The following is a 21,326-nucleotide window of genomic DNA, read 5'->3' as shown; positions in this document are numbered from 1 at the left end:
TTTCCAATAACAGGTGCTCACATATAATCTCTCATATTTTGGTAATTCTCATTGATATTTTAAACTTCATTATTGTTGTTGTTACCATTATTGTTATTATAATGCCTGTTACAGAGATCTGTGTTCAGTAATCTTTGATGTTACCATTGTAATTGTTTTGGTGCACCAGGAATACTTGATCAATAAATATTGCCTGTGTTCTGACTGTTCCACCGACTGACCCTCTCTCCCTTTTCTTGGGCCTCCCTATTCCTTGAGACACAACAGTATTGAAGAATATTACATAAACTTAGCTGTTAAAGCAGCTGCAGGGTCTGAGAGGACTGACTCCAATTTTGAAAGAAGTTCTACTGTGGATAAAATGCTATCAAAAAGCATCCCGTGCTATCTAGAAATTGTTGGCGAATCTATCAGTGTGGCAAACTTCATTGTCGTCTTAGTTCAAGACCACAGCCACCCCTGCCTTCAGCAACCACCACTCTGATCAGTCAGCAGCCATCTACATTGAGGCAAGACCTTCCACCAGCAAAAAGATTAAGCCTCATTGAAGGCTCAGATTTTGTACCAACAAAGTATTTTTAATTAAGGTATGTGCATTTTTTTTAGACATAATACTATTGTACACTTAATAGACTACAGTATAGTATAAATATGACTTTTAATCGTGGTGGTCTAGAACCAAACTGTCAATATCTCAGAGATATGCCTGTATTTCCTGTTTAGCATGTATATAGCTCACATTGCATACATTTGTTTGCATGTTGTCTTCCCCCATTAGATTGTGAGCTCCTTGAGGGCAGTCTCTAGTGCCCCAAGACAAATTTCCAAGGCCTTAAACTACAAATAAGTTATGGATCTACACTCATTTAAGGTGTTTCCCCAGAGGAGGTCCTCTACCCCGAGAAATCACAGGTCTGAACAATTCCATACTCAATTCACAATCACTCAGTTCTACAAGCATTTATTGTAGCACTTACTATGTGCCTGGTCACTTGGCTCAGGGCCAATGGGACAGTGGGAATTTAAATACAAGCAAAAATAAAAGCCCTGTCCTCAAAGAGTGAGCATTCTAATAGAGGCAGAGTAGGCTACACAAAAGGAAACTGAAAACTTGGTAAGATGTGGAAGGTACCTAGCAGGGATGCTAAATTGAGCCATACTTGGGCAATAGAGGTTCTGGGAAGAGCCATACAATCTGAGGGTGAGGCCCACAGAGGCCGAGGTTATTTAGGAGGTGTGAATTCCAGGGCTGAAATGAAGAATTGATTGCAGGCTTTAGAAATGGAAGTGTAAAAACATCCCTCTTTCATTAAGACTTTGGCAAATTTTCAGGATGTTAGGGGAAAGTAACAAAGACAGAGAGATTTCAGGGTCCATCCAGATTGCATTTACCCCTAGTAAAAGATGAACTACTTCCAAGTGGGAGTGAATCATTTTTCACCTTGTTAAGTACATAAAACTTGGAGTAGGTTTAAGCATATCTATTAAGCCAGTGAGGCTATGAGTAGATAATATGAAAAGGTCAGTAAAGCAAATGAGCTAGACCATAGGATTGCCTGTTTCTTTTCCCTATCCATTTGTATGGACCAATAGGAGAGATTTAGAGTTTTAAAAAACTGAAGAACCCTGAACCCCAGAGTTCCTTGGTGATTATTGGACAAATGGACATTGTCTGTTTATGCCCTACCCTTTAGAGATGAAGATTTGGAAGATGTACTGAATCTTAATCTATCTGCTACCTTTGACACTGCTGACCACACCCTCCTGGGTGCTCTCTCCTCTCTGCATTTTCACAGCACTGCTCTCTTTTTGTTTTCCTCTTACCTGTAAGATCCCTTTTCAGTAGCCTTTGCTGGTTCATTATCTGTCCTAGGCCATCTTCTCTATAAAATCAGCTATTATCGTCTCTACAGATCACTCACAGATTCACAGATTTATAGTGTACATCCAGTCCTAGTCTTTCCCCTGCACTTGAATCCTGCATCATTAATTGCCCATTAGACATTTCAAACTGGATATCCTAGAGATATCTTAAACTCAACACGTCCAAATCTGAACTCATTATGTTTCCGAAAAAACCTCTACCCTTCTTCCAAATTTCCTAATTTCTGTTAAAGTCACAACCATCCTTCCAATCTCACACATTTAAAATACTGAAATTATCCTGAACTCCTATCTTTTCCTCATCCTACATATCCCATTCATTGCTGAATTTACTGTTTATGAATTAAAAACTCTCAAATTCAGCCCCTTCTCTTCACTCACAGCAAGAAGCTCAATTCTATCTTCATTTCCTCTCACCAACATTATTGCAAAAGCTTCCTAATGTGTCTCCCTCCCTCAAGTGTCTTACCACTTCTGTACATCCTACACACTGCTGCCAAAGTAATTTTCCTAAGTGCAGATCCATGTCATTCCCTTATTCAGTCAAGTGATCAATAAATAACTTCCAATTGCCTGTAGGATAAAATATAAACTCCTTTCTTTATCTTTTAAAGGCTAGGACCTCCTAGTCCCAGCCTATCTTTACAATCTCATTGGGCATTGCTCTCCTTACTACACAGTGTGATTCAGCCAAACTGGACTTCTCTCTCTTACAAATGACACTCCATCTCCCAACCAGGGATTATTTGCAATGGCCATACAGCATGCCTGGAATTCACTTCCTCCTTCCCTTCACCTCCTAGAGTCCCTCTCTTCCTTTCTAATGTAGCTCAAGTACCATCTTCTCAATGGAGCTTTTCATGATTCCCCCAACTGTGAGTACCCTCCCTTATAAATCATCTTGTGTAGGATGTGTGTGCTGCCTGTGTAGGTTATATATCTTTGGACTCTCAACCACCTCTCTTCAAAGGAAATTTTATTTCTTATCTGGAGGAGAGCAGAAAACTGGTGGCACATTCTTGGCTCACTGCTCTTCTCAAAGAGGGGATTGGACTAAAATCGTATCTAACTGCCTTCTTAAATATTACTTTTGCTGTTGTTCAATTATGTCTAACTCTTCATGAACCCATTTGGAATTTTCTTGGCAAAGATACTGGAGTGGTTTGCCATTTCCTTCTCTACTTCATTTTCTCATTTTACAGATAATGAAACTGATGCAGTGTTAGATGACTTGCCCAGGGTCATACAATCAGTAATTGTCTGAGGCCAGATTTGAACTCTGGAAGATGAGTCTTTCTGATTCCAGATCCAGCACTCTCTCCACTGTGCCACATAGCTACCTCAAATATAGGTCTAAGGGAAATGATTTTTAAGTTCAAGTCACACTTCTAATAGATATCACTTAATGAGGAAGGGATGCCCCAAACTATATCTAAAGGTTTGACTCCCTTCCCACAAAATGATAGTTAGACAATGTCCATCATGAGAGTACATGGCAAATAAAGCCCATTTATCAAAGCCAATAGCAAACAGAAATCACAGAATTCATATAGGTTAGAATATACTGGACAATATGCAGATTATATATCCTTTCCCACTGAAAATGATACCTGGAATGAGAGAAAGTCCAGCTCTTCTACAAGTTGACTTCTTCCCAAAGTCTTTCTTTCTCTTCAGGGTCCTCTCCCTGAAGAGAGCCTGGACTAGACAACCTTAAAGATCCCTAGCTATACAGAGGCGGATAAGTAGTGTAGTGGACAAGCACTGGGCCTGGAATCAGGAAAAATTGAGTGTAAATCCAGTCTCAGACACTAGCCTGTGTTACCGTAGACAAGTCACTTAACCTCTGTCTACTTTCAGTTTCCTTAATTGTAACATGGGGATAATAATAAAGCCTACCTCCCAGGGTTGTTTGAGGGCCAAATGAAACAACATTTGTAAAGTGATTAGCACAGTGACTGGTATATGATAGTCTTTTAATAGGTGCTTGTTTCCTTGTTTCTTCCCTTTAAGTTCTAAACTTGCAATTTAAAATCATCCCTTCTTTAGGAAAGTACTTATACTCACTTTCCTAGACTGAAAAACTAAGAGATCTGAGGAAGAGTTTAAGAGCAAAGTCACAGTGTTTCAGCTATTAAGCTTCCTTTGCTAAGACATTAATTATAAAACACAATAACTTATGAGAGATCTGATGAATGATGCTTTCACAAGCACCTAATTATAAATTTATTTTCTATAATAACAATGTTCAAATTCTTCCATCTGTAAGCCATTTAAGGTAGTTTAGATGAAAGGTTTGGAATGAAGACATTTGCTTCCTAGTATGGTATAGTTTAAACAGACCTGGTTTTGGAATCAGAGGACTTGCTACTTTCTTGTGTGAGAAAGTCAGTTCACCCTTTTAGTCTTCAATTTCCTTATCTATAAGGTGGGAAGACTGGATTAGATTATCTCTACAGTATATTTTAGCTTTGGCATTCTGATTCTAACTAGGGCAAAATATTCCAATTGATATCACATAATTTTTTAATTTATTTATTTATTTTCAGTTTTCAACATTCATTTCCACAAGACTTTGAGTTCCTGATTTTCTTCCCATCTCTCCCCTACCCTTCACCCCTCACTATAGCAAGAATACTGATTACCCCTTCCCTCAATCTGCCCTCTCTTCTATTCTCCCTCCCCATCTCCTCCCCCTTTACCTCCTTCCCCCTTAATTTCTTGTAAGGCAAGATGGATTTCTATACCCCATTGCCTATATATCTTATTTCCTGGTTGTGTGTAAAAATAATTTTTTAGGAGTAGAAGCAGGACCTCCCCACGGCTCTGGCTTCCATCTTCCCCAATCAATGTAAAAAGGGGACTCTAAACAAACTTTGGAACTGCCAGAACCCACAAAATGACACAGAGAAGCTAACCTCCCACTGAGGACAGCCCAGCAGGCCGGCAGCAAGCGGCCAGCACAGCACTCTGGGAGCAGAGCCCAGCCTCTCAAGAGCCAAGGTTTTAGCCCCAGGGCGTGTCTGACCAGCCACTGTCCAGAGGGCCTCCAGATCACTAGCAGCTGTGGCCATTTCCAGATTTATCAACACATAGATGCACAGGACAAAGTGAGAGGTCAGTACAGTGTGGACTTTGGGACCAGTAGTTGGGAGTGCTTTGGCCTTTGCCCCCAGGGGGAGAAGCTGCTGAGACCCTTGGCTCAGCCAGCACCACATGGCAGCTTCAGCTCCTGGCCTGCAGAGTGTAGGGGGACCAAGCAACCAGTCTGAAGGGTAATCGCTCTTGCTTTAACCTGCTTGGATCTGGATTGTGGTCTAGGATGGAGGTCCTGGGGTGCATGACCAGCTTGGCAGAGCGTGTGGAGGCCTTGGAGAGGACACCCAACTAATATCTCTAGCAGTTGAGAAAACCCCAGTGTTTGGGATGAAAGCTCCCCTGTCTGGTGGCAGAGTCCTACTGTGGCAAAAAGCCCAGGGGTCAAGTGACTGAGAGGCGACATGACCAGACAAAGGAAGCAAAACAAACAGAAAAATCCAACATTAGATTCCTATTTTGGGGACAAAAACCATCAAAGCATGGAACAGGAGGAAGACAGTGAAGTCAGAACTCCTGCAGCTAAGGGTGGCTAGGTGGCGCAGTGAATAGAGCACCGGCCCTGGAGTCAGTAGAACCTGAGTTCAAATCCAGCCTCAGATACTTGACACACTTACTAACCATGTGACCTTGGGCAAGTCACTTAACCCCAATTGCCCTCCAAAAAGCAAAAAAAAAAAAGAAAAAGAAAAAAAAGAACTCCTGCACCAAAAGCTTCAAAGGAAAATACAAGCTGGTTACAGGCCATAGAGGACCTTAAGAAGCAGATAAGAGAAGTGGAGGAAAAATTGGTAAGAGAAATGACAATGATGCAAGAAAATTACCAAATGAGAGTCAACAGCCTGACTGAGGAAAATCCCACCTTAAAAAACAGACTGACTCAATTGGCAAAAGAGGCTCAAAAAGGCAATGAGGAGAGGAATGCCTTGAAAAGCCGAATTTGCCAGATGGAAAAGGAATCTCAAAAGCTCAATGAGGAGAATTGTTCCCTCAGATTTAGATTGGAGCAAAGGGAAGCTAGTGACTTTAAGAGAAATCAAGATGATGTTAAACAGATGCAAACAAATGAAAGAATAGAAGGTAATGTGAAATATCTCATGGGAAAAACCACTGACCTGGAAAATAGATCCAGGAGAGATAATTTAAAAATTATTGGACTACCTGAAAGCAATGATCAGGGAAAGAACCTAGAAATCATCCTCCAAGAAATTCTAAGGAAAATTGCCCTGATGTTTTAGAACCAGAAGGCAAAATAGAAGTTGAAAGAATCCACCAATCACCTCCTGAAAAAGATCCCTAAAAGAAAACTCCTAGGAGTATTATAGCCAGGTTCCGAAATTCCCAGATCAAGGAGAGAATATTACAAGCAGCCAGGAAGAAACAATTTGAATATTGTGGAAACACAATCAGGATAACCCAGGATCTGGAAGCTTCTACCCTGAGGGATTGAAGGGCCTGGAATATGATATTCTGGAGGGCAGAGGAGCTGGGATTAAAACCAAGAATCACCTACCCAGCAAAACTGAGTATCCTCTTTCAGGGGCAAATGTGGTCATTCAGTGGAATAGAGGACTTTCAAGCATTCTTAATGAAAAAACCAGAGTTGAATAGAAAATTTGACATCCAGATACAAGAAGCAAGAGAAAGTTGAGAAGGTAAACAGGGAAAAGAAATCATAAGCCACTGATGAAAGTTGAACTATTAGCATTCCTACATGAAAAAAAACAATAATTGTAACTGATGAAACTTTTCTCATTATGAAAATAGTTGAAGGGAATAGAAATAGAAATATATATATATATATATAATCTATATGTCTATATTGGGGGGTATATGGGAGTATGAATACATATGTGAATGCTTGTATATATGCTTACAGGTATACATAGATAGAGGGCACAGGACCAATTTAATAGGAAGGGATGATACTTAAAAGGGGAAATTAAGAGGTGAGAGAGGAATATAATGAGAGGAGATGGAGAGAGACAGAATGGGGTAAACTATCTCATAAAGAAGAGGCAAGGGAAAAGGGTTACAATGGAGGGTAAGAATAGGAAGGCAAAAGGGTATGGGTCAACCTTATTCTCACTGAATTTGGCTCGGGGAGGGAATGAAATACACACTAAATAGGGTATCTCACCCTACAGGAGAGTAGGGGGAAGGGGATGAGAGTAGGGGATGATGGAAGGGAGGGCAGGCAGCGGGGGAGGGAAGTTGGAAGCACTCACTTTTGAAAAGGGACAGGATCAAAGTAGAGAATAAAACAAGTGGTTGGTGGGATAGGAGGGAGGGAAATATAGTTAGTCTTTACAATATATCTTCTATGTTAATGTTTTTCATTAGCTACACATGTACAACCTATACTGAACTTCTTATCTTCCCAGTAGGGGTGAGTGACAAGGGAGGAAGGGAATGAATCTGGAATTCAAAGATTTAAAATCAAATGTTTAAAATTATATATTATATATATACATATATATAATATTATTATTAATACTATCTTACATGTAATTGGGAAAGAAGATATACAGACACTGGGGCATAGAGATCCACCATGCCCTACTGAAAAAGTCTAAGGGGGTATGGGAGAAGATATGGGAGAGAGCAGATTGGAGGAGGGGATAGCCTGTGGGACTGCTATTCTGGGGTGGTGGGTAGGGCAAAAACGGGGAGAAAATTTGTACCTCAAAATCTGGCAGAAATTAATGATGTAAATCAGAAGTTAATAAAGCATTTGAAAAATAAAAAAAAGAAATAAAAAAAGAAAAAACAAAAATCCCACAATTTTTATCATTTGTTTTTAAACTTTGAGTTCCAGATTCTCTCCCTTCTTCCCTCCTCACCCACCCCCATTGAGAAGACAAGCAATTCAATATAGGTTATATATGTGTAGTTATGCAAAACATTTCCATAGTAGTCATATTATGAAAGACTAACTGTATTTTCCTCCATTCTATCCCACCCCCAATTTATTCTATTTTCTCCTTGACCCTGTCCCTTTTCAAAAGTATTTGCTTCTTACTACCCCTCCCCCAATCTGTCCTCCCTTCTGTCATCTCCCCCTCTTATCCCCTTCCCCCCTACTTTCCTGTAGGATAAGATACTCAATTGAGTATGTATATTATTCCCTCCTTAAGCCAAATCCAATGAGAGAAGGTTGAATCATTCCCTTTCACCTCCCTGCTCTTCCCCTCCATTGTAATAGCTTTCTTTTGCCTCTTTTATGTGAGATAATTTACCATATTCTATCTCTCCCTTTCTCCTTCTCCCAATATATTCCTCCCTCATCTCTTAATTTTATTTTTTAGACATCATACCTTCATATTCAACTTACCCTGTGCCCTCTATGTATGTATATGTATATACACATATACATACATATATTTATACACATATATGTGTATATGTATCTATATATCCATACACACATATATGTACATATACACACACACATATTCCCTTCCACTATCCTGATACTGAGAAAAGTCTCATGAGTTACAAATATCATCTTTCCATGCAGGAATGCAAATAGTTTAACTTTAATAAGTTCTTGAGCTTCTTGGCAGGTAGGGCAAACAAAAAAAAGGTAAAAGTGTTGGGCTATGTAGATATCACCTGATCAAAGAAAACGTAAAAGTTCATCTCGGGGCAGGCAAACTTTCCTATCACTAAATTCTAGGTGTAATTCATCACATAGATTCTTATGTAAGGGATATTAAGTAACATTGTAGGCATTTCCAGCAACTGTTTTCAAAAGACATCAAGGAGATGTTTTTTGTATTGATCCTCTATAAAAGCTCAGGGCACAACATTAAATCTTAATTCAGCAAAGCAATTTCTTCGGGGAACTAAGATAATATAGAGCAGGTAGATAGATAGCTTTCAAGTGATCTAGCTATAGAGGTATACAGCTTGGAAAACCTAGAGGAATGGAGTTAACTTGTTCCTTTTGCTTTTTTTCTGAAATATGATTCAAAGAAGATATTGGCAAGAGCTAGATTAATCAATTCATGGTTCAATTCTTGGGCAAGTGCATGTGTTCTCTGTTGTTGGTTAGAGATGTCCATTTGTTTTCTTTAAAAAAAAAAAGATTATTCTAAACTAGAAAAACAACAAACATGAACATTTCCATATAAAAAACTCAGAAGGAAGGGAGGGTTTTCTTTTGTTTAACTCCAGGATTGAGGAGAGTGGTGTAGGAGAAATAGGATTATGACATAGTTGTTCAGTTTTGGAATGTCAAAAGGCTAAGATGTCTTCTCTTTGTTCAAGATTCCTATAAATGTTACCTGAAATTTTCTTGCAACAGACAGTCATGTTGGAAAATATGGAGTCTATGCTAGTTTGGACCTCTTTCTCTCCTAGCTAGAAATGACTTAGAAATAGATTCATGGGGGCTGCTAGGTAGTGCAGTTAATAGAGCACTGGCCCTGGAGTCAGGAAGATCTGAGTTCAAATTTGGTCTCAGACACTTAACTAGTCATGTGACTTTGGGCAAGTCACTTAACCCCAATTGCACCTCCAAAAAGCAAAAAAAAAAAATATTCATGTAAATTAAATAAAAGTGTTTCTGGTAGACTCAAGCCTAAATCACAGAGTACGGTATTCGTATTAATTTTTTTTTCCTTTGACACTAGTAACATTCTAAGAATGTATAAATGGTATAAGGTCCTCTAGAAGGCCATAGGATTTTATTACCAAGGCATGTGATGTGATAGAAGCAACATCTTCTAGGGTCCCTGCCATGTAGGCTAGCTTATTTTTTTTCTCTCTGAAAGGAAAGAAACCTTTTCTTGAGACTTGCTTGGTTACAGGGGCTTAGGCTTGAGCCATTTAATATGATTTCCTAGGCATAAAAAAGATAGCTTATAAGGAGTCAGCGATTTCTCAGATTTGGTAGAGGACCCCCTGCCATGGGAATACCATAAAAATAACACACTCATTTGACTCAATATACCCTGCTAACTATGATCAGTTTCTATAAAGAAACAGGGGACTGTTTACCTGAACCAGAGCTCTATCCTTGCTGAGTGTCCTTTCCATAGGATTTTTAAGGTGTATGCGTATTTAATTTTGTTACAATTCTAAGTCTGAACCACTAGACTGGTGTCCCCAAACAGATATAGGGAAGTTTGGAGGAGGGATGGCTTTGGAAGAAGCTGTGAGTTCCATTTTGGAAGTATGGACTTTGAGAAGTCTATGAGACATTCAGAAGTCAAATAGGCAGTTAGTAACATGTGACAGTAATTCAGGGAAGAGGTTGGATATACAGATATAGGTGTCTTTGCATATAACTTAAACTGAACCTATACGAACTGAAGAGATCATCAATGAAGAGTGCTGAGGGCCCAGGGTCTTAGAGGACTCCCACACTCCATATGAACATGATGATCTAGCAAAGGATACTAGAAGTGTCATACAATTAGAAGAACCAATGGGGAGCAATGTCATAGAAGCCAAATGAGGAGAAAGTGTACAGGAAGAGAAAACCATCCAGAATGCTACAGAGAGACAAATAGGCTTAGGTTTGAAAACAGGCCATTGGATAGAGTCATTAAAAGATTGTAGGTGATTTTGGAGGGAAGACTTTTAGTGGAGGTAGAGGTAGGGTATTAGAAGTCACACTACAATGGATTAGGACATAAATGGGAGGTAAGTGAAGCTACAAAGAATGTTGATGACCTTTTTTAAGAGTCTAGCTGTAGGGAGCAAGAATGGGATTGATTAGCATAGTGATAACAAACTTAAAAGGGGTCACTAATACATACATAAGATCCCTTCCAACCAGAGATTGATTTAGAAAACCAATGTAAACTATGTTTTATTGTATTTTTGTCAACTGTTTCTCAATTACATTTTAATTTAGTTCTTGCCCACTATTGCAGGTGGCTGTATGTTTGACGCCTTTGTCCTAGGAGACATCTACTGTGTGATCCTGTTATATGCTGTAATCCTCTATTCTTGGCATTAAATATTCTCTAATTGAGTACTTTAGTAAGCTATCTATAATGGCTGACATAAACAAAATGTGTAGCCAGTTACCTGATGATTCCTATAGCTACATCCAGGTAGTGAGGAGTGGCTTGGGGACAAGTAACAAATTTTTAAAACACTTCTGCAGTAAGACTTCAGTTGTTTCCCAGCCTCACAGAACTCTACCTCATTCATGCTTCTCCATTGGGGTCTTAGCTTCTGTGGGAATGAGTGAATGGAATGGAAAAAGATTTATTCAATATTAATTATATGCCAAGTACTGTGCTAAGCTCTGGGAATAAGAATAGAAAAGCAACACATACCTTGCACTCAAAAGAGTTCATATTCTTATTGTAAGAGACAAAATATATGAGATGGGGGTGGCTAGGTGGCATAGTGAACAGAGCACTGGCCCTAGAGTCAGGAGGACCTGAGTTCAAATTCGACCTCACATTTAACACTTACTAGCCATGTGACCTTGGGCAAGTCACTTACCTCCAATTGCCCTCCAAAAAGCAAATATATATATTTAAAAGAGTTTAGCTACAAGATAGGTGGGAAGGCCTGGTAGTTCTTAGGCTGAAACAGCTGGTAGACTGAAAGTCTGAGTCCTTAGGGTACAATCTATTTTAACCAGAAGCATTGTAACTACAACAGCTAATGTTTATACAGCATTTACTAATTGTCAGGCACTATGCAAAGCACTTTACAATTATCATCTCATTTGATCCTCACAATAACCCTTGCTGGGAGATAGATGCTATTATTATCCCCATTTTACAGATGAGGAAATTGAGGCAAAGATTAAGTGACTTGCCCAAGGTCACACACACAGTATCTGAGGCCAGATTTATACTTGTCTTCCTGACTCTGGGCCTGTTGTGCCATTTAGCTGCATTCTAATGTAACTTGTGAAGTCATCTCTGTCCCACATCGAGGGGCCTAGACCCATAACTGTTGGGGTGATTCTGATGGGATATGACTGGGTTACATTGGGGAAAGGCTCTGGGCAGATGGAAGTTGGGTTTGGGCCATTAGGGAAAGGGGTCAGACACCTGCCTGGTAAGCCCCACACTCTAGGGCCTAGTGGTATATCTCACTTTACACTTACATTCTGCTTTATACTTTGTTATGTTCAGGCAGGCCTCAGACATTGTCATCTTTGTTTCTCTTTAGGCTGAGCTGCTGAATCATGTCCATTGGTCTTTCCTTATCATACAGTGGAAACCTCTTCACTATGGAGGCTCACTCCACATCTGGACTGCTTCTTATATGGGAAGTACTTTCCATCCCTGTGAACTCACCTTCAACTTGGCTGGTTCCTCCAGAACCTTCAATTTAAGTCCCTTTCTTGCTGTATTGCTGATTCATCTCCATAGGACTTTCTACTACCACACCCCAGCAGCAGGTGCTTCTTCCTCCTCCCTTCCTATTTTTAGCTCCCTTTTATGTGTTGTCTTTCCCATGACAGTGTAAGCTTCTTGAGGACAGGGAACTTCTTTGTTTCTATTTGTATCCCCAATCATGACACAAGATAAGTGCTTAATAAATGCTTGTGGACTAACTGATCAATGAAGAGAACAAGGACATAGGAAAAATGTATAAGTTCACCAAGGAGCCATGGGCTCTTCCTTGCCACAACTAACCTTGTTTTAATTTCATATTCTTGCTTATATAAGCCATAGTAAGATAAACCAGGAGCATCATGTCTGCTTTATTATATTGATAAGGCAGAAATTTGGAGTACTCCAGAATGCAGGGCATGGCTAGTTATAAGACAAAGGGTCAAGAAATCCGATACTACCTTATGTTTTATGCTTGAAGTGGTCAACATCAGGTTAAAACTTGAGGGAGAGAAGTGTGGCCAGAGTAGTGTAATGGGAATGTAAATGTAAAGATCTTCCCTGCCCCTAGGCTAAAGTGCACCTGGAGCCTGGGGTGGGAGGCTTGTTTTTCAGTAGACACTTTTTGATTGGCCAGTGAGTCAATAAGGTTGTTACATTCTCTGAGCCAGGAGAAGGCTATATAAGCCCTGATGTGTAGCTTTGTTTTGGGGCTCACTTTGAGAAGTGTTCTGTGATTTGATTATTTGAGACTCTGGGAAGCCGGTTGTTGAGAGCCCCCCCCCCACTTTGAAAAACCCAGATGTTGATTTGGTATGGATATTCTGTCTGTATACTCTGAAGTTTGGGGTGCTGACCTTTTCCCCCTGAACTAGGTAAATGATACATATTTAACTGATTAAAGTAATCTTGTTAACCCATTTTGAGTTGCTTTTCTTTAACAAAGCAGATCCAAGAACCTGTATTGGCAGCCACCCTAGGGACACTGGGGTGCTTGCTGCAACAAAATGGCATTACGAACAGGATCTGCAGAGTAAAAGGAAAGTATGGGGGCTGGGATAATTGTTTGTTTCCCAGTTGTGGTAGCTGTGACTCTGTGGAGCCATGGACCAGGAGAGAAGAATGGCCTGCATGCAGACTTTGCTGAGCTGAGAGCACGAATGGTGAGCTGCCTGCATCGGGACCTGGACAGAAGCCAGGAGCGGCTGCCGCCTGTGGGAGGAGAAGGAACCCAGGAGTTCAGAATTCAGCCACAGGAAAAGATAAGAACTGAGCAGCAAAGCAGGGGCACCGAATGTGTTTCCTTGCTGCATCCCACAGTTTGGGACCCAGGGGGAGGATGGACTTGTGACTATGGTGGGTGGGATGAAGTGCCGTGGACCCCCAAGGATGCCGCCTTGTTGGTTTTGTTGCCCAGCCCCCTCTCTGTACTTGGAAGCAGGGGCTAGAGCTGTGTGAAGGGAAGGACACCCCCCCTCTGCCCAAGAGAACTTTATTTGGACTCTTGTTTTGAATTGAGGTGATAATGCAATGTACTTTGTGTTTGTTTAAGGCCCAGTGACCACTTTGGTAACTTTAGTACTGTATCTTGAAAATGTGACCTATGATTGTTAATGCTAATTCAAAAGTAAATTGTTTATGCTATGGGCATGAAAGATCTTGGGGCTGAATGTAATGGGAATGTAAATTTTTAAGATCTTCCCTGCCCCTAGGCTAAAGTGCACCTGGAGCCTGGGTCAGTAGATACTTCTTGATTGGCCAGTGGGTCCAGAAGGTTGTTACATTCTCTGAGCCAGGAGGCTATATAAACCCTGATTTGAGGCTTTGTTTTGGGGGCTCACTTTGAGAAGTGTTCTGTGATTTGATCAGATGATACTCTGGGAAGCCGTTGTTGAGAGTCCCCCCGGCTTTGAAAAACCCAGATGTTGATTGGTATGGATGTAATGGTTGGACAGTTTGGAAACTGTCTACATGATCTGTTTCTCTGTCTTGATAATTCTGTCTGTATATTCTGAAGTTCGGGGTGCTGACCTTTTCCCCCTGAACTAGGTAAACAATACATATTTGACTGATTAAAGTAAGCTTGTTAACCCATTTTGAGTTGCTTTCCTTTAACAAAGCAGATCTAAGAACCTGTGGTGGCAGCAAACCCTGGGGTGCTGGGGTACTTGCTGCTACAAGCAGGAGTGATGGATCACTACGAACATATGTAGGAATGGTGGACTGAAGGTCACAGTAAGGATAAAAGGCAGACTTAGGAGTGAAGCAGAGGAGAGAATAAAGGTGTTTTAGAGTTCTCAATTGCCAAGGTAAAGGTTTTTTTGATGGTCAGATGAGCATCCCTGTACATGGATGGAAGATGGAGGTCAGGGAAGTTCAAGTTGGAAGGCAGAATGTTTTCACCATATAAATTGAAGTTCCCAAGAAGATGGCAGAGGTTGAGGATGGAGAATACATATAGTCAAGTTTTGAACTCCTTGAGAGGTCAGAGAATGACTTGAACATTAGCAGATCCCTGACACGAGGATGTGGACTCCTTGTTAAACGCAGGATGGAGTTTCTCAAAGGGAATATTGATTATTAATGATGGCAAAGAGGACGATCTGAGAGTGGGAATAAGGAGTAAATACACTTTTTGATTCAATGTGTCAGGAGGCATGAAGCATGAGAGGAGTATCCATTATCAGAGAAATCAAAATGAGGTGTTATGTATTTATATATGTGTGTATTTATATTATATATTTATATTTATGTGTATATATGTATACACACATAGATATGTATATGTCTTTGCAAATCTTAAAGCATTATATAAACAATAGTTGTTATTAGGTGGTCTCTGGGTAGAGTCAGGTTTCCATTTGCTGCAAGAAGGATAGAGAGTAAAGTGAAGAGATCCAGGATAAAGAGTAATCTCTTAACAATAAGGTAGGACTTCCATGGGGTATGATGGAATGGGAGGGCAGAACTGTGGAGGGATAGGGCTGAAGTGGATAGGGATGAGAGCTTGAGGAAAGAATGATGGGGGCTTTTTGCTAAATTAACATTGACCCAATATCAGGATTCAGCAAGCTGCCCTGATAACATGGAGAATAACCAGTCCATTTAACAAACATTAAATTTCTATGTGTCAGGCATTGTTACACACTGGGAATACAAAATCAACAAAACTAAACAATGTTCTGCACTCAAAGAGCTTACATTCTATTGAGGGGAGATGGGGCTCCTATCTTCTAATAATTTTCCATCACTGAAGAGTCAGAGCAGGCCTAGGATCTCTTATAATTCTGATACTCCTATAGTGGAGGAGGAATAACATATTGATTGGGTCCCTGGACACTGGACTGAATTGAAGCTCTACATCTTTCTTAAAACCTTATCCCAACATGGTTAGAGATGAGTCACACAAAGAAAAAACCCTGCACATAGAACAGGAACTCTGGCTTCTACTCCCTATCTTTGATGAACTAAGGCTCAAAATCTGTGATCCTTGAGATCTTAAGCATCCTCAAGAGCAGGCAAATCACCTACTGCCCTACCACCATTTGACTCATAAAACTCAACTGGAAATAGGTACAGCGAAGAAGCACATTCAGAGATGTTCTTTGAATTTCAAAGGCACATCCAGTAGAAAATAACAAAAAAGATGTATCACGCTGACTTGAGAGCCTGAAAAGCATCAGTTTATGCTCCTAGAAGTTAGCGACTAGGGGCGGCCGGGTGGCACAGTGAGTAAGAGTGGCAGCCCAGGCGTCAGGAGACCCGGGATCGGTTCCGGCCTCAGATACTTGGCACTCACACAAAATAACTGGCTGTGTAACCTTGAGCAAGTTACTTAACCCCAACTGCTTAAAAAAAAAGTTAGGGGACTGCTTTCATTTCTGTCTTTGTATTGCCATTGCTTAATTAAGCACCTGACACATAGAAGGTAGTTTAAAAAATGCCTGATTATGATTGGTGATTAAAAAGTACTGGCCAAAGAGCATATGACTTATATAATCACTTGAACAAACATTTAATAAGTGCCTACTATGTGCCAGTCACTGTGCTAAGTATATAAAGGCAAAAGATAGCCCCTGTTCTCAATGGGGGAGTCAATATGCAAACAACCATGTACAAACAACTATACACATGGTAAATTGAAAATAATTAATAGAAGTCACTAGAATTAAGGGAACTAGAAAACGGTTTCCTGAAGGTGGGATTTTAGCTCAGACTTGAAAGGAAATCAAGGAAGCCAGGAAGTGGGAATGAAGGGGGAAGAGTATTCCAGGCATGGGAAACAGCCAATGAAAAAACCTGAGTGGGAGATAAAAGTCAGTTAAAAATTTTTTTTTCACATTAGTCTCATTGTAAAGAATTAGAACCAATGGGAAGAATCATGAGAAAGAGGAAACAAAACAAGGAGCAAACAATCTGCTTCGATCTGCATTCAGATTCCATAGTTCTTTTTCTGGATGTGGCAGCATTTTCCATCATGAGCCTTTTGGAGCTGTCTTAGATCCTTGCTTCCTGAGAAGAGCTCAATCTATCAAAGTTAGTCATTGCACAATGTTGCTGTTATACCCAGTTTCTTGCTGGAGGAACAGTAAGGTCATTGTCACTGGATTGCAGTGTGTGTGTTTGTGGGGGTGAGGGTGGTAAAGTTTACAAAGACTGTAAAGGTGGGTGGAGAGGGGCAATTTTTGAAGGCTTTCGGCACTAGAGAATTTTGTATTTGATCCTGGTGGTGACTGGGAGCCAATGGAATTTGACTATATGTGTGTGTGTTGGCCAAACTTATGCTTCAGGGAGATAATTTTGACAACTAAATAGAGGGTGGACTGGAATGGGTAGAGATTTGTGGCAGGGAGTCCAGTCCAGCAGCCTTTGGCATGAAGATATAAGGTCTTGCACCAGGGAGGTGGTATTGTCAGAAACGGGCACATTCAAGGGTTGTTACAAAGCTGAAATCGAGAGATCTTGGCAACAGATTCGATATGGGAAAATGAGGGTGAGGACTCCAGGAAGACATCTAGGTTGTAAGTCGAGGTGACTGGATGGTGGAGCCCTAGATAAAATACAGGGAAGTTAGGAAGAGGGGAAGGATTGTGGGGAAAAGTGAATTTAGTTTTGGACGTGTCAAGCTTAAGATGTCAAGATATCTAGTTCAAGATGTCTAATAGGTAGTGGGAAATGAGAACATTCTTCAAATTTATTTTTCTACATCATACAAGTAATCATGTGTATCTGAGTTCAACTTTGTCCCAATGTCTAAAAAATTGGTAATCTTGATTTATATTTCTCAAAAGATATACAACCTCAAGTCATAAAACGACCCATACTTGTAAATCTCCTTCCATATTTCTACCACCTGGAATCCCTTCCCATGGTTCCTTCAAGTCTGAGCTCAAGCCACCTACTTTCCTGGGGCTTGGGGGCTTCCCTTCCTAGTAACTTTGTATTTGATTTGTATGTCTCCCTATATGCACAAGCCATCTCCTTCATGAATATAGATAAGCTCTTTGAAAGTAGTGACTTTCACTTTTGTCTTTGCATTGTCAGCTTAAGTCTTTTAAAAAAAATTTATAGGGGTGGCTAGGTGGCACAGTCAATAGAGCACCTGCCCTGGAGCCAGGAGGACCTGAGTTCAAATCCAGCCTCAGACACTTCACATTAAAAAAACCCTAGCCATGTGACCTTGGGCAAGTCACTTAATCCCAATTGCCCTCCAAAAAGCAACAACAACAAAAAATTATTTTTAGTTTTCAACATTCATTTCCACAAGATTTTGAGTTACAATTTTTTCTCCCCATCTTTCCCCTACCCCCACCCCAAAATAGCAAGCCTACTGAACACCCCTTCCTCCAATCTTGAACAGTCCTTAAGTACTTTTGATTGCTTGTTAGGTTATGAATGCACTCATTTTTTCCATTTTGCATACCTATGTCTTAAGAGCTACCCAAATATTGAAATGAACTATATACATTTTAGATACAGGGAAGGCAAAGCAGCCTACGTTGACACAGTGCCACCCTGAACAAGAGATAAGAGGCAGCATGTGGCAGGGAAGTCAGACTTCCACTATCTTGACCAACATCTCCCCTCAGAACCTGATGGAAACAGCAAAACAGCCTGAGACTCAGCCTTGGGAGTACAGCCCACCACCCAAACCATCAGCCCTGCTTCCAGGCCAATCCTTCTAGCCATCAAAGGGAACAGTCTCTGTGGAGAAGTGGCCCTTCTCATCACTAGCAATGACTGCTAACCAACTGCCAATAGGCAGACAGGCACAGTGAGTGGCAGAACCTCTCCCTCCCCCCCCAGACCACTAGTCTTGCTTTCATCCCTGCCCTCTTAGCTGTCATCTAGAGATGCAACTCTGGTGAAGGGGCCAGCCACCCACAACTGCTACTATACACATGGCAGCTAAACCAGGTTAGCTGAAGCAGCAAGACACCCTGGGGAAGAGAGGAGGCAGCATACGCAAACTAAGTAAGTCTGCCACCTCACCCCATAATGGAGTCAGCCCAAGACCTCAAGCCTCAAAGCCTTGGGAATACCAATGCTTCCAGCCAGTGCCCACAACCATCTTAGAAACTAAACCCGTGAAGATGAATGCTGGCAGCTGCTCCAGCCACAGCTACTAAAGACCCAGAAAACAGTTATTGACACCAAAGACGTTGTCACTGTCAAATGGTTCAACATCAGAAAGTAGTATGATTTTTATAGATGGAATGACATTAAAAAAGAGACATTACCATCCATCCATTCCCCTTAATACCAATAAGAAGTGTCCAGGAGGAGGTTATATACTCTGATTATTTTGATCTTACTAAATATTACTCTTTATTCTCAAATCACTAAGCTAGAAAGCACTTAAAAAAACTGGGGCGATATTACAAAAGAATAAGAGGGGGAAGTTCATATTCATCTTACCACTTATAAATCACATTTAAAAGTTGTAAAAATACTCTTCTCAGTTGGTTCCTTTGATAACATTCTACTCTGAATACAGTATTTATACAATAGCAGTAACTTTTTTTAAGTTAAAAAATATTTAAGTTTTGTATCACTGCAATGAGACAACATAGAAAAGACATTGTTTTCACATAATTTGTTTATTGTAAGATAATTTACAAATATTTTGTCTTCCATGTACACAATGAAATTCTTCTGACAGACAAAAGTAGGCTAAACTAATTAGCTTGATTCATATTTCATGTCTTTACCTGAAAAGTAAAAATAAATTGAACAATGTTAATTTGGAAGATAAAATATCCTAGTGCTTTTAAAGAATACTCTACTATTGTTGTAGGGCAGCTAGGTGGCCAGAAGGATAGAACACCAGGCCAGCAGTCAGGAAGATTCATCTTCCTGAGGTCAAATTTGGCCGGGGATGCTAGTTGTATAAGACCCTTGGGCAAGTCACTTAATCCTGTTTGCTTCAGTTTCTCACCTATAAAAACAAACTGGAGAAGGAAATGGCAAAATACTCTAGTCTCTTTACTAAGAAAAACCAAATGGGGTCACGGACAGTTGGATACTACTGAAATGACTGAACAACAACAGAATGCCATTGTTGCAAATTGTCCTAATCAGTAGCTAATATAATTATTTAACAAAAGAATAAAATTTTATGACATGCTTTCTATTACTGGGTCATACTCCATAACTGACAAAAATATCGATGGCATCTCTCTTTCTGTAAAAAGAGATCTACACTGTTTGCCTATCTCAATAATACAAGAATCCATCATTTTTGTGTATAGGTACTACATATGTACATACATAACCCCTTTACAACTTGATAGATGGTGAATAGCTGCTAGGGCATTCCATCAACATATGTCTAAACTGGTGATAAATCTCTCCATTTTTTAGCTAGGCTGCTTAATGTATAGAGCCTTTCCATTTTGGTTGGAACTGCCAAAGTTTGTGCTCTGCAGATATAGCCTAGAAGAACTTGTAAGACTTCAGTGAAGGGCTTATCTAACCTAGCTTCTTCCAATGATTAGAATATTTTTGGAGTTTATTTTTAGAAAAGGCAAAAAAAAAAAAGCCCTCAAACACATGGCACTTTCTATTAGGCTATACTTTTTAGTTAAAGCCATATCATGTTAAATCTACATATTAAAAAATTACTCTTGTTGCTTTTAAAATAATTGTAGTTTGTTAAATTAATGAAATTTCTATTTTTTTCTTTCAGGGGTTCAGAGGGATGGGGAAGGTAGGTGAAGTGTCACCACTTTACCTCTTGAATTTGGATAAAACTTGGATCCTGGTTAGTTCCTGGTTATTAGTTAGAGAAAAAAAAAACACAAAATAAGCAAAGCAAGAAGCATCCCATGCAAGTCAGCCAATCACATTATTTTAGACAAAAAAAAAAAAGCACAACTCTACCTAAAAAGTTATATATATAAATTTCAAACATTCCTACATAGCTTTATCAATCAATCATTTACACATATAAGTTATGAATTTCATTTTGGTTAGAAACTATAAACTTTCTCCATGCAAACTATGCATAACACACAAACAATAAAAATGTTGTACCCATGGGCAGCACTCAGAATCAATAAATGCTGCATTTCATTCATGTTTTATTGATGAATATAAAAACACACATAGGCAATAAAAATTAAATGCTCTATTCAGAATAAAGGTCATTTCCTGGTTTCTATGCAAGCTAATCTGTCATGTTCACAACCTACCTTTAACTGCACAGATAATATTTTTACGGGAGGAGCAAAGTATACATCACAAAAGAGAAAATTTTCAATTTGCTAACTTCTTAGATCACTTTCTAATTATCTAGATGTTGTTCCATAGAGGTATACTAGCACAAAAATGTTATTTGTAGGTCTTCTCCCACCTGAGGAATCAAGACCTTTAGCAGTCACAAAGTGCTTGTACAGGATGAAGTACAGACTTAGGAGTTACAATGGCTAATCAGAAGCCATGGATAAGAAACTGAGAAAAGGCAGGTAGCAAGTGAGTGGGGCACAGGCAACTGAAGTGATTATCTTTTAGAACAGTCTTTGAAGCTTT

Source organism: Petaurus breviceps, unplaced genomic scaffold (genome assembly GCF_028583685.1).
Source record: "Petaurus breviceps papuanus isolate PSGF00001 unplaced genomic scaffold, PetGlider_PUasm1.0 79, whole genome shotgun sequence".
Classification (NCBI taxonomy): domain Eukaryota; kingdom Metazoa; phylum Chordata; class Mammalia; order Diprotodontia; family Petauridae; genus Petaurus; species Petaurus breviceps.
This window is presented reverse-complemented; position numbering follows the sequence as displayed.